Raw genomic sequence first — 6643 nt, forward strand, 5'->3', positions numbered from 1 at the left:
CTTATGTAAATTAGGTACAAAACAGATAATGAATAAAATTATACTGATATATTATCTGCTGTATTCAGAGATCTTTTCACATTTTAAAATAACTGCTGTATTATGTAGAACTCTACTTATGAATTCAAGCTTTTTTATAAGTCTTGAATTAATACTTCTGTCAAAATACATCATATTTACACAAAATGCAGATATTGACCTTAAATAATATATATGACAAAAGGAGTCCTAGGTAAATAGAGAAAGAGAGAAATGAGAAGATCTAAATGACAGAAAAGATTATTTGTGCAGCATAAGTTATGTAAGATAGGAAAGTCAAAATAGTGTAGAATTTTTGAAAGTGATAGAATTTTGTAAAGAATTGTGAATACATAAGTGAATAAAAATGAACAAGAAAATTATCTTTGGGAAAAGTGTAGGGGATTTATATTTTATGAGAAATTATAAAAATAGGGGCCGGAAATATAGCATGGAGGTAAGGCGTTTGCCTTTCATGCAGGAGGTCATCATTTCAAATCCCGGCATCCCATATGGTCCCCCGTGCCTGCCAGGAGCAATTTCTGAGCCTGGAGCCAGGAATAAACCCTAAGCACTGCCGGGTGTGACCCCCAAACACACACACACAAAGAAATTATAAAAATAGGTGCTCTCTTCAGCACATATACTAAAATTGGAATGATACAGAAAAGATTAGCAAAGCCCCTGCGCAAGGATGACATGGCAAATTTGTGAAGTGTTTCATGTTTTTCTTCCATCACATTTTTCTTTAATTACTTTTTGTAATTCATTTTTATGTATTTCTGTTATGTTATATATGTTTATATATTATATGTAAGATATTGTGTAGCCTGTCATTCTTACTCCCAAATGCACCGGCAATATAATATGGCACTCTAGAGTGCATAGGCACTCTAAAAAGGGAAATCTTGTGCACAGAAACAAGCTCTTATCTACTAGGGATAAGAACCCATACATTTTTAATATATTATATTTTATTTAAACACCTTGATTACATATATGATTGTGTTTGGATTTCAGTCATGTAAAGAATACCACCCATCACCAATGTCCCAAATTTCCCTCCTCCCCACCCAACCCTGCCTGTACTCTAGATAGGCTTTCCATTTCCCTCATACATTTTCATTATTAGGACAATTTATAATGTAGTAATGTAACTAAACTCATCACTCTTTGAGGTGAGCTTCATGAGGTGAGCTGGAACTTCCAGCTCTTTTTTCTTTTGTGTCTAAAAATTATTATTGCAAGAATGTCTTTCATTTTTCTTAAAACCCATAGATGAGTGAAACCATTCTGCGTCTTTCTATCTCTCTCTACTTATTTCACTCAGCATAATAGATTCCATGTACATCCTTGTATCGGAAAATTTCATGACTTCATCTCTCCTGACAGCTGCATAATATTCCATTGTGTATATGTACCACAGTTCTTTAGCCATTCGTCTGTTGAAGGGCATCTTGGTTGTTTCCAGAGTCTTGCTATGGTAAACAGTGCTGTGATGAATATAGGTGTAAGGAAGAAATTTTTGTATTGTATTTTTGTGTTCCTAGGGTATATTCCTAGAAGTGGTATAGCTGGATCATATGGGAGCTCAATTTCCAGTTTTTGGAGGAATCTCTATATTGCTTTCTGTAAAGGTTGAACTAGGCAGCATTTCCACAAGCAGTGGATAAGAAAAACCCATACATTTTACAATACAGGGGCCCCTCCCACCCTAAATATATGTCTTGTGGACCCAACTTAGACTTCATGTGATCAAACAACAATCGTCTAACACAGAACCCCAGATCCCAGACATAGAACTGACACAGTTCCCTGCAACAGCACCAGGAACCAAATTCCCACTGGGAAATTCCTAATAACACTTTGGCACCAACTTGCACAAGTCTTGGTATGACATCCTGAAATTGAGAAAATGGCAACAACTTGTTCTAAGAGCTGGTTGCCCTATTTTATCACCTAATGGTAACATGAAATTAGTAGACACATAGTCTTTTGTTCTGTGCAAAAACCAAGATCGATAACTAGAGAAGACTAACTTTGAGGACCATAACTGGGCAGAACTTAACGAGGGATCAGTAAGAAAGATCCTAGCCTAGGCTTTGGCCTAGGATTTGTACAATAATCAAGATCTTTAATTCCAGAGGTCTGACTTTGACAAATGTGACTGAACAGAACTTCTGGAACCATAAGGAAATACTTTATCCTAGGCTTCATCCTAGGCTTCATCTGAGCAAAAACCAAGATCACTAATTACAGAAGACTGATTACAACAACAGTGATAGAACAGAACTTCTAGAACCATAAAGAGGGACTTTTTCTAGACTTTTTCCTATGTCCTGTGCAAATACCAAAATTTCTAGCTACAGAGGTGTGATCTTATCCACAACTGAGCTGAAAGTTTACTGGCAACATAAAAAGACCTTGGGTGTGAAAATGAGCATGTATGGAGCCCATAGTTGTTCCCAGAACAGTATGCTTCAAGAGCGAAGAATCCCTGTATCTCTTAGGCCTAGGGAATTTACATTCTAATTTCCCTAATACTTACAGTGCCTATGCAAAAAAAAAAAAAAAAAAAAAAAGAAAGAAGACAAAGCATAATAACTTGCCACACCAGCACTCCTTTATCCTTTCTTCATTATTTTTCTTTTTCTTCTTTTTTCTTTACTTTTCTTCTCTTTTCTATTTTTTCTCATTTTTTTCTTTTTAATTCTTGTGGTTATTATTTAGTGGATGTTTTATTTGTTTGTTTGTTTCTGAGTGCTTTTTGTAGTTACAGGTTTTTTTTTAATTTTGTTTTTTTTTTGTTATGTTTTTCTTCTTTTTTCCCTTTCTTCTTTCAAATTGATATTTATAACTGCTAGACAAATTCCTCCCAATTTTGTTTTTGTTTTGTTTTGTTTTGTTTTCCAACAGAATCACACAACTTGAATCATCTTATCCTGCCTCATGAATTGAGGGAGGAAAAAATGGATGGTACCAGGACCAAACAGCCATATGAACAATGAGTGGAAATAAAAAATAATCAGATAATAAAACCAGAAAAACCTAAAGTCAACGGCAACAGAATCTATACCCAATCTATCACAACCTATACACAAAGGGGAGCAGTTATACTAGTAGTCCAGGGGGCAAATGAGAAAGATATGGAATGCATGCTGGGAACATGGATGGAGGGAGGACAACACTGGAGGTGGGAATGGCCCTGATTCATTGTGACTCTGTACATTAAATATTACTGTGAAATATTCATAATTCACTTCGATCACAATAAAAATTATTTAAAAAAAGAAATTTTACAATAGAAGAATAGGTGTTAAATATATAAAAGTAATTTGTCACAACATAAGATTAAATTCTGAAGCTTTTAAACAATATGTTTATTGGAATTTAAAAACTATTGAAGTGGAAGAGAATTTACCTTTAAAATAACTAGTGTAAATTAAAGTTTTTATGGCAAAATATAAATTTGGGCTTTCAGTAGTAAATTTTACTCAGTGTATACAGGAAAAATAATAACCTATATCTGAATAGTATATACTCTTAGGTAATTTATATGAATGTGTTATAACTCCTCTTATTTTATATACTGCAGTGTTGTATTTATAAATTTTTAATAATGGAAACCACTCATGTGCAATTTTCTGGTGTGAAATTCACATGTGTTTAATCATGTTAGAATATAACTTAGAGCTTCATCACAATGTGTAGAACCATTTCTATAATCCAGGGGTCTCAAATTCAATTTACCTGGGGGCTGCAGGAGGCAAAGTCGGGGTGATCCTTAAGTGAAAAGTCAGTAGTAAGCCTTGAACATTGTGGGCTGTGACCCAAACAACTAATACAAAACAAAAACAATAAAAGATTCCTCTAGGGCAGGTCCACAAAATGTTGTACGGAGGGCCGCATCGGCCTGCGGGCCATAAGTTTGAGATCCCTGCTTTAATCTCTCCTGCTGTATGGAGTTGTTATTTATCTCATCTTCCACAGCACTAATTCTATTCTCAGCTTCTGTTACCCTGTTGGAGAGAGCTAATCCATTTTGTCATTCAATTCGTTTACTGAGTTTTTTCAGGCTTGTAATTTGACCTGTTATTTCAGTTTGGAGTTTTCTGATTTCTGTCCTCATATTTTCTTGGTGCTTATTAGTATTCTGTTCAACTCGATCCATGGTTTCTTTGAGTTTTTTGAGCATCTTCCATATTTCTTTAGATATTCCTTATCTAAGAGACTCATTAGTTGGTTGGCTGTTTTCCGGTCATCAGAATTGTCATCTTCATTCTCTATGTCTGATGCTGGCCTGCGTTGTTTCCCCATTGTCACACTTGTATTGTGGGTTTTTCTACATGTTGTGGTGGTAATCATTGGCTACATGATATGGGTGGCCACGCTCCTCTGGCTTCGCCCTTTCTGGGTGGGTCGACTGGCCTCCAAGGAAGGGGAACCCTCCGTGGATGAAGCCTCATACAGGATCAAATCTTAGGCCCAAGCGTGCAGTAGAGAAGACAGTCTGGAGAGAAATGCTGGGCTTCAGTGATCCAGCACAGTTCCTAGTGTGATTTTTTTTTCTTCTTGTTGCAGTGGCGTTCTTTCATTAGAAAGAGCGCATGGCCCCATAGCAAAGTGGTGCGGCCATGCTCTTCTGGAGCATCTGGGAGAGCGAATTTTCTGGGCCCTTTTCAGCCCACTCCTGAGACGTTTAGAAGACAGGACAGTAGAAAAACACACACAGGCAGCACTCACAGTTTCTCACAGTCGGGAACCACTGGGCAGGCTTAGATTTTCCCAGCCTAACGTCACAGATAGGGGACCTGCCTCCTGCAAAGTACTGCTTATAGACGTTTTTCACGATTGGAAGCAGTTCCTTGGGGTTCCAGCCCGTGAATGAGCCTCTGGGAGAGCTAATTTTCTGGGCCCTTTATGGCCCACTCCCGAGAGATTCAGGAGACAGGACAGTAGAAAAACATACACAGGCAGCACTCTGTGTAGAACCATTTCTAAGTTTCATGTTTTTTCATTAACTTAACAAGAGTATTTTGTACAACAAACCATTATTTTCATGTCCATCTCCTCTATCTCTTGGTTACTAATCACTAAGCATTTTTATGTCTCATGAAGATTTTTCTTTTCTGGATATTATACAAAAGCCATTATATATGTGATCTTTGGAGTATAGACTATTAATAAGACATATTGTTATACTGAAATTTTGAATGGGCATATTTTATTGGAGAAGACTTTTCAGAAAAGTGAATATTTAAATTCTTTAATTCTGGATGAAAATGCTTACCCATTCCAAACTTGGGCAATAATATAACATTGGTTAGAGGACTTCCAAAGAAATAGCAGTGATAAGGAAGCAAGATCCTAAACTTGCACCTTTGTTTGGGGGCACTATCCAACATCACAAGACAGAATTCAACCAGGGTCAGAGAGATTTACTTGGAAAATTAACATGAAGAATAAATCATGTAGGCCAGAGAGATAGCATGGAGGTTAGGCGTTTGCCTTTCATGCAGAAGGACTGTGGTTCAAATCCCGGCATCCCATATGATCCCCTGTGCCTGCCATGGGCTATTTCTGAGTATTGAGCCAGGAGTAACCCCTGAGTGTTGCCAGGTGTGACTCAAAAACAAAACAAACAAAACAAAACAAGACCAAGAATAAACCATGTTATATCGTCATAAGAATTGTTGTGACAGAATGTTTTGAAGTTATGGGAAAAAACACACTAAAATCAGGGACATATTATATTTAATTTAGCATAAAAATATAACATGCAAATAAGTCAATTACTAAATAAATGGAGATTTAATAATATAATAATTAAATTACAATATTTGACTTAATATGCATCAACTTGCCCTACAATACTTGCATTAACATGTTGTTTTATTGGATCTGTGGTCTTAGATCTAGCATGATTTACTAAGAGGCAAAGTGAAGACTTTTGCATACTCAGGGCCACATGATTATTAAGGGCCACCTGATAGTGCTTTGTGTTGAGGGTTTTGTTGGGAGGCATGGAGTGCTGGTGACCCACATCATTGTTTTTCACATACTAATAAAGTTCTCTTAGCTCTGTGTTATCTCCTCAGTTTTCATTTACATTTAAAAACAAAATAAGTTTATTCTTTGAAATATAAATAGAATCACTAGATAATAACATTTCTGATTGGTGGAAATGATCTCAAAATAATTTCTCTATAACTCATATTTTCATTAAGTACCCAGACTATTTGCATTTAAATTTTCAAAAGACATTTATATATTTCTCCACACAGAATTATCATTCAGTTAGTAATCTAACTAACCAGAACTTTCATCATATGTTTATTTAATGAATATCTTAAGTGGCAGATTAGAAGCTTTGCTTTTGTTTTGTTTTCCTAATCACTGATGCTATCAATTAGTCAGTGTGTATTAAAAGAGAAGGAGGGTTTATATAAAAATAGAATATAAATTAAATATTTATATGTTCCCTTTTCACAACAAATACACTTCTATTTTCAATTATAATATATCTATTGTAATAAAAATCCAACATTAAGTCATTTCTAAATCAGTTTGTGATAAATACAATAGAATAGTTATTGTTCTATTAAATATGAGTGATATTAATTAG

At 35.5% G+C, this 6643-nt stretch overlaps 1 non-coding gene across 1 annotated transcript; it reads left to right on the forward strand.

Moving 5' to 3' along the window:
- Positions 1 to 643: 643 nt before the first annotated feature.
- Positions 644 to 748, forward strand: LOC126005774 (U6 spliceosomal RNA). The gene has a single exon (XR_007494809.1). It is a non-coding gene; the product is annotated as a U6 spliceosomal RNA (small nuclear RNA).
- Positions 749 to 6643: the final 5895 nt, after the last annotated feature.

This window comes from Suncus etruscus, chromosome 3 (genome assembly GCF_024139225.1).
Source record: "Suncus etruscus isolate mSunEtr1 chromosome 3, mSunEtr1.pri.cur, whole genome shotgun sequence".
Taxonomy (NCBI): Eukaryota; Metazoa; Chordata; class Mammalia; order Eulipotyphla; family Soricidae; genus Suncus; species Suncus etruscus.